The following is an 8,143-nucleotide window of genomic DNA, read 5'->3' as shown; positions in this document are numbered from 1 at the left end:
CAGAATCATCCAGTGAAAACCCAGCAAGTCACAATGATCTATAACTCGTCATCTGGATGATAGTGAAGGACTGACAGCCTTTTCTTCTATTGTGCATGGGGTTGCTATGAGCCAGCAGCTGACTGGACAGCAGCTAACTACAACAGGCCACATGCCATCTGAGGCAGAGAATGAATTCCATGCAGTCCTATGCTTTTGCATCTGGATGGGACTTATTCTCATCTCTCTACCCAATGGATGAAGGCCATGGAGGAGTTTTAGACTGGAAAGTGACAATGACTTCTTCAGAGGGCACACAGTTTGGACAGTGCAGAAGTGGGACATTACTTGGTGGTCCAGTCATTGAAAGATATAAGACTGGAGATTTCAGCCTCATCACACAATTTCTATTTCCTCAGAACACTAAATATTTTCCAGGTTAGTGCTTTCACTTTGCAATCTACTTTAACTGTAGGACCATATAAAGGCATGGAGAACGGGGAAGATGGGGAAAGCTATGCTTTTTCTGATTTCCCGATCAGCACCACTGTTTATTTCTAAAACATTTTCATCATCCCAATCAGAAACCATGACCCCAGTCCCTGTTGTTGTTGTTAGGTGCTGTTGAGTTGGCACCCACTCATGGTGACACAATAGAATGAAACTCTGTCCGGTCCTGGGCCAACCTCACAATCGTTGTGAAACCTGAGACTATTGCTGTCGCCACTGTGTTAATCCATCTTGTTGGGGTCTTACTCTTTTTCTCTGACCCTCCACTTTGCCAAACATCATATCCATTCCCAGGGACTGGCCCCTCCTGATAATATGTCTGAAGTATAAGAGATGAAGTCTGCCCATCCTGGCTTCCAAGGACACTCTGGCTGTACTTCTTCCAACACAGATTGGTTTGTTCTTTTGGCAGTCCATAGTACTTTTATTATTCTCCTCCCACAGCATAACTCAAATGCATAAATTCTTCTATGGTCTACTATACAACTTTCACACGCATATGGTGTTATTGAAAATACCATGGCTTCGATCAGGCGCATCTTAGTGCTTAAACTGACATCTTTGCTCTTGAATACTTTAAGGAGATATTGTGCAGCAGATTTGCCTAATGCAATATGTTGTTTGATTTCTTGACTGCTGCTTCAGTGAGTGCTGATGGGTGAGCTGAGCAAAACGTCTTAGATAACTTCAATTTTTTTCTCCATTGACATATGGATGTTGTTTCTTGGTTCAGTGGTGAGGTTTTTTGTTTTCTTCACATTGAGATGCAACCCATATTGAAGGCTTTGATCATCATTGGTAAGTATTTTAAGTCCTTTCAGCAAGCAAATTTTTATCATCTGTACATCTCAGGTTGTTTTAGAGTCTTCCTCCAATCCTGACATCATATTTTTCTTCATATAACCCAGCTTCTCAATTTATTTGCTCAGCTCACTGATTGAGTAAGTGTGGTGAAAAGAATACAACCCTGGCACATGCCTTGCCTAATTTTAAACCATTTGGTGTTCCCTTGTTCTGTTCAAACAACTACTTGGTAACCACTATTAATTTTTATCTCTTTATATTTGCATGTTCAGGTATTTTATATATGTGGGATCAAACAATATTTTTGTCCTTTTATGCCTGATTAATTTCACTCAGATTAATGATTTTAAGCTTCATCTATGTTGTAGCCTGTATCAGAACTTTTATGCTTTAATTATATTCATATATATATCGCAGTTCGAAACTACCAGCTGCTCAGCGGGAGAAAGATGAGGTGATCTGCTCCCGTAAAGATTTACAGCCTCGGAAACCCTGTTCAGGGTCGCTATGGGTCGAAACCTGCTCGCTGGCACTTAACAACAACAACAACATATATATATATACATATACACACCCACTAAGGAGCTCTGGTAGTGTAGTGGTTATGAATTGGGCTGCTAATCTCAGGGTCAGCAGTTCGAAACTACCAGCTCTTCTACGGGAGAGAGATGAGGCTTTCTGTTCCCATAAAGATTTACAGTCTCGGAAACCCTATGCAGGGTCGCTATGATTCAGAACCGACTCCATGGCACATAACAAAAACAACATATATATACACCACAATATGTTTTTCTGTTGATGGACATTTGAATTCTTTCCACCTTTTGTCTACTGTGAATAATGCAGTGACCAGTAGTCATTACAGCATTATTCTGTTGGCATCTGCTGGACTCCCTGTTTTCAGTTCTTTTGGGTACATGCCTACGAGCGAAATTTCTGGGTCATATGGTAAGTCTATGTTTAACTTTTTAAGGAACTGCCAAATAATTTGCCATAGTGGTTGTACCCTTTCACCTTCCTATTAACAATGGATAAGGATTCCAATTTCTTCACATCATTGCCAACACCTTTAATTTTAATTTTTTTTTATAATAGCCATCTAACTGTGTGTGAAGTGGTATCTTCTTGTGGTTTTGATTTTCAATTTCCAAATGACCAGTTACCTCTGGGTGGTAGTTCAAAGCTAACCAGAGGCATCTGCTTCTGAAAGTTTATAGCCCTGAAACCCTGTGGGGTGCAGTTCTGTTCTGCATACATGGGGCCACCATGAGGTGAATTGATCATTTGTATCTTTTCTCTGGAGAAATGTTTATTCAAGTCCGTTGATCATTTTTACTTTTTGGTTTCATTCAAAACATGTATTACCAATGAAAATGGACTGTTTAAATTGGCATTCACTTTAATAACTTGAAACCCCAGTTATAAGCAGTATATAAGCAGAGAGTTTATGAGTAACCAGAGTCTACAAGCAAATTTCTGTTCACAAACATCATATGTACAGATACATGAATTGCAAGTATGCCAATTATGGCCAATTGTAAGTGTGCATCTAGAATTATGGCCAACTGTTTTAAAATATTGCAGAAATGTAAAATCACATCATGAAAATACGAAGAGAGGGTCTATACACTTCAAAATCAAGTGGTTCTTATCCCAGAGATATATGACAGCTACGGGATTCAACTGAAAAGCAATAAGATTTCAAGAAATGAATACTGTCTTTTAACCATTTAAAAATTACGCTATCACCTTTTGGCTCTCTGAGCAGCACCATGGCGGTTGGCAAGAACAAGCGCCTTACAAAAGGTGGCAAAAAAGGAGCCAAGAAGAAAGTGGTTGATCCATTTTCTAAGAAAGATTGGTATAATGTAAAGGCACCAGCTATGTTCAATATAAGAAATATTGGGAAAACACTCCTGACAAGGACTCGAGGAACCAAAATTGTGTCAGATGAGCTCAAAGGTCGTATTTTTGAACTGAGTCTTGCTGATCTGCAGAACGATGAAGTTGCATTTAGAAAATTCAAGCTAATTACTGAGGATGCTCAGGGCAAAAACTGCTTGACCAACTTCCATGGCATGGATCTTACCCGTGACAAAATGTGCTCCATGGTCAAAAAGTGGCAGACCATGATTGAAGCTCATGTTGATGTCAAGACTACAGATGGTCATTTACTTCTCCTGTTCTCTGTTGGTTTTACTAAAAAATGCAACAACCAGATTCGGAAGACATCTTATGCTCAGCATCAATAGGTCTGTCAAATCCAGAAGAAAATGATGGAAATCATGACCCAAGAGGCGCAGACAAATGACTTGAAAGAAGTGGTCAATGAATTGATTCCAGACAGCATTGGAAAGGACATAGAGAAGGCTTGCCAGACCATTTGCCCTCTCCATGATGTGTTTGTTAGGAAAGTAACAATGCTGAAGAAGCCCAAGTTTGAGTTGGGAAAACTCATGGAGCTTCAAGGCGAAGGCTGGAAAAGCTGCTGGAGATAAGAAAGGTGCTAAAGTTGAATGAGCTGATGGCTATGAGCCACGAGTTCAAGAATCTGTTTAAAATTCAGACTTTTAATGATGACAAATAAAAAATCTTATTTGTGAGAAAAAAAAATTGCGCTATATTTTTCTTGTTGAACTGTAGGAATCTATGCTTTTTATGCTTTAAAGAATAAGCTAGATCCCACATGTTTCAAGGCTTTTAAAAGGGTATTCTTAGAAGCAGGAGGATAGACTGGTCCCCGGAGCTTCCTTCATTTATACATCCTTTTCTCGTTTAACTTACATTTTCTGAGTCTCTGCCAGGTGCCAGATACTGTGCTAAGAACTGGATACACTTTGATGAATGAACAGTACCTCTGCTTCTCCCCAAGAGCTCACAATAGTGTATGTGTTACAGTTTGAATAGATGTGTGACCAGACAAATTACAATACAAGGAAGTAAATGCTAGATCAGAGATATAAATAAAGTGCTAAAGGAAGTTAGAGTCCTACTGTGGCTTCAGGATAATCCATTGGAGCACAAACTTGGTTTGTATAAAGCAGGCAGTTCAAATTCTGAAACACTACAAGGTTGCTGTGAATCGGAACCAACTCAATGACACTTAACTACAACAACAGTAACAATAACAATAAAAGAAGTAAGAAATGGGGCACATACAAACTCTACCTGAGTGACTTTAGTAAGGCTTTATAGAGGAGGGGCATTTGAACAGGGTCTTGAAGGCTGAGTAGGAGTCTACCTGGCAGAAAAAGGGGAAATCTCTTTCTAAGAAGAGAGAAAAATGTATACACAGATACAGAATTTTAGATTTCTGTGTTAAGGTGGAATTTAACTAGTACTATTGTGCCTTGGTATTCTTGTTGTTGGTGGTAGTGTGCCGTGGAGTTGGTTCTGACTCATAGTAACCCTGTATAGGGTTTCCGAGGCTGTAAATCTTTATGGGAGCAGAAAGCCTCATCTTTCTCTCATGGAATGGCTGGTAGTTTTGAACTGCTGACCTTGAGGTTAGCAGCCCAACTCATAACCACTATGGTATTGTTATTAAGTGCTGACAAGTCAGTTCTGACTCATAGCGACTCTGTATAGGATTTCCAAGGAGTTGCTGGTGGGTTTGAACAACCAACCTTGTGATTTGCAGTCTATTGCTTATCCTATAACCACATCAGGACTCCTGTCTTGGTATTGTTATTGTTGGTAAGTACCATTCTGACTCATAGTGAACCTGTATAGGATTTCTTAGGAGCGACTCATGAGCTTGAGCCACCAACCTTGTGATTCAAACTGACCTTGAAGTCCAGTGCATGAACCTAAAGTGCCACACCAGAACTTCCTGTCTTGGTATAAGAGTAGTAAAAATATAAACTCACATTTATTGATTGTTCATATGTGCCAACCCTATCCTTTGATATGCTGTCTCACTTGTCACAGCAATCCTCTTATCGAGTGTTATTATTGTTGCTAAGTGCTGTCGAGGCTGTTCTGACTCATAGTGACCCTATGCACAATAGAATGAAACACTGCCCAGTCCTGCACCAGCCTCACAATTGTTGTTATGTTTGAGCTCATTGCTGCTGCCACTGTGCCAATCCATCTTGTTGGGGTCTTTCTCTTTTTTGCTGACCCACCACATTACCAAGCATGATGTACTTCTCTATCCGGTCCCTCCTGATGATATGTCCGAAGTATGAGAGACGAAGTCTGGCCATCCTGGCCTCTAATGATCATTCTAGCTGTACTTCTAATACAGATTTGTTTGTTCTTTTAAAAATTCTTCTCAAACACCATAACTCAAATGCATCAATTCTTATACTGTCTTCCTGATTCATTATCGAGCTTTCACACACATATGTTTTTAGGTACCATCTTGCTGGTTCTGACTCATAGCCACCCTATGCACAACAGAATGAAATTCTCCATGGCCCTGCTCCATCCTTACAGCTCTAGTTACACTTGAACCCATTGCTGCTGCAACTGTGCCTGTTGAAAATACCATGACTTGGGTCAGGCACACCTTAGTTCTCAAACTGACATCTGAGCCTTTGAACACTTTAAAAAGGTCTTGTGCAGCAGATATGCCTAATATAATACATCATGTAATTTCTTTCTTTAAATGTTTTATTGTGAATTCTGTGGTACTTTACATGGGAGAACATTAGCTTTACATTCATCCTATGGTATATTGTTTCATTGCCATGGTTACAATCCCTTCCATGCATCATCAACCAACCAACAACCCTGAAAGCCTGCCCCCCCACCCCCCCGTTGTCAGAACACAGACCCTCTCCCTCTCTGTGTCTAAAGTCCCCAGCCGCTCCATCTCTCCACGTCATCATCTTTGCCCCCATCTCTGGCGTCACTGCTTCTCTGGGTAGGGTCCTGCTCTCCTCTCTTCTCCCTTGATGGTTCGAGACATCTGCTCCTAGACTGATTGATCCTAGTCAATCACTCCCCTTCTTTTGCTATAAAACATCTACCTTTACATTTCCAACCCTCACAATCAGTCCTGATAACAATTATTCACTATTGTATCACAAAAGACCTATCCCCATCTCCTTTCATCAGCCCTGTCCAGACAGATTGGATACTACTCAGTGGAGATTCTACCTTCTTCCACACCCTCTGGATCTAGACTCCCTCTTGAAAGCTTGTAAGCCAGTCACTTATTGCCTTTGTAGCGCTCCCATTTTGGGTAGCCAATGTCCAAGTTGCCCATCCTTGTCTAATCTGTGCATGGAGGGGGTGCTAATGATCCTTGCTATAAAGATTTGTTCCCTCTTTTGAGCTACTGCATCCATAGGTGTAGGTCAAGTTCATTAAATTGTATCAGATTACTCTTTTTTTCCTCTTCTTTCTTCTTCTAGATGAGTTCTGGTCATCCAGACATTGAAGCCAGGTCGAGTGGGTATTATCTGCAAGTGTGGGTGTTCTTATGCATATGCCCTCTCTTCTTATCAGCTGGAGGCTTCACTCTCCACTCTAGTCCTCTGTGGCTATGTCACTGACTCTGGGCCAAAGAGTCCCCAGGTCTTGCCACACTGCTGGCCAACAAGGTCTCCACCTGCATTCACAGGAGTCTATTGAATGTTGTAGGACTTAGCTCGCAGCTTTATTGCTGTTTTTCTCTCACTTCCCCTTATTGGTGACCATTTTAGTCTTAGTCATGGAAGGGTGTTTGCCCTTAGGGGACCCAACCACTAGCATTGATGTCTCCTGGGTGAGCAACTTGCTTGTTCTTGTTGTAATCAGTTGGACTGCCTATATTCTTTTGTATTTTTCCTGTAGGTCTTTCTTTCAAGAAGTATCTTCTATTCTTCTAGCCACTCCAGGCTGGTCTGCTTGTCCTTTCAAGTGGAAATTTCCCACCTCAGAAGATTCACATCATGTAATTTCTTGATTGCTAGTTCCATGAGTGTTGATAGTGGAGCCAAGCAAAATGAAGTCCTTGACAACCTCAATCTTTTCTCTACTAATCATGATGCTACTTATGAGCTCAATAGTGAAAATTTTGGTTTTCTTTACATTGAGGTACAACCCATAATGAAGGCTGTGGTCTTTGATGTTCACTACTTAATATTTATAAGTATTTTGAGTCTTCTTCACTTTTAGCCAGCAAAGTTATGTCTTCTGCATATCAGAGGTTACTAATGAGTCTTCTAATCCTGATGCCATATAATATGTATATAACATATAATCCAGTTTTTCAGATTATTTGCTCAGTATACAACATAAGTAAATATGGTGAAAGAATACAACCCTTGTGAACAAACACCTTTCCTTATTTTAAACCATTCTGTGTCCCCTTGTTCTGTTGGAACAACTCCCACTTGGTCTATGTACAAATTTCTCATGAGCACAATGAAATGTTCTGGAATACTCATTTTTCTCAGTGTTACCCATAATTTGACATGATCCACACAGTTGAAATGAATAAAGCATAGGTAAACATCTTTCTGGTATTCTCTGCTTTCAGCCAAGATTTATCTGATGCCAGCAGTGATATCCCTTGTTCCACGTCCTCTTCCGAATCTGGTTTTAACTTCTGGCAGTTCACTGTCAATGTACTGTTGCAGCTGTTTTTGATTTATCTTTAGCAAAATGTTACTTCCATGTGTTTTTAATTATATTGTCTAATAATTTCTGCATTCCATTAGGTCAACTCTCTTTGCAATGGCACAAAAATTCATATCTTCCAATCGGTTGGCCAAATGAATGAGTGCCTCAAGTGCTGTATCAGTTTGTGCTGAAAGATTGGCTTTTGTATTCCATTAATTACTGGAGCCTTGATCTTTGACAATGCCTTCAGTGCACCTTGGACTTCTTCCTTCAGTACCATTGACTTTTTTTTTTT

General features: G+C 40.2%; 1 protein-coding gene and 1 pseudogene across 1 annotated transcript in view; both read left to right on the top strand.

Moving 5' to 3' along the window:
• ABCC11 (ATP-binding cassette, sub-family C (CFTR/MRP), member 11) overlaps positions 1–8,143 on the top strand; it is a 97,522-nt gene that overhangs the window by 80,908 nt on the left and 8,471 nt on the right. The gene's annotated exons all lie outside the window — the stretch shown is intronic.
• LOC102832050 lies at positions 3,066–3,852 on the top strand (annotated as a pseudogene).

This window comes from Chrysochloris asiatica, unplaced genomic scaffold, assembly GCF_000296735.1.
Source record: "Chrysochloris asiatica unplaced genomic scaffold, ChrAsi1.0 scaffold00204, whole genome shotgun sequence".
In the NCBI taxonomy this organism is placed as follows: Eukaryota; Metazoa; Chordata; class Mammalia; order Afrosoricida; family Chrysochloridae; genus Chrysochloris; species Chrysochloris asiatica.
This window is presented reverse-complemented; position numbering and strand designations above follow the sequence as displayed.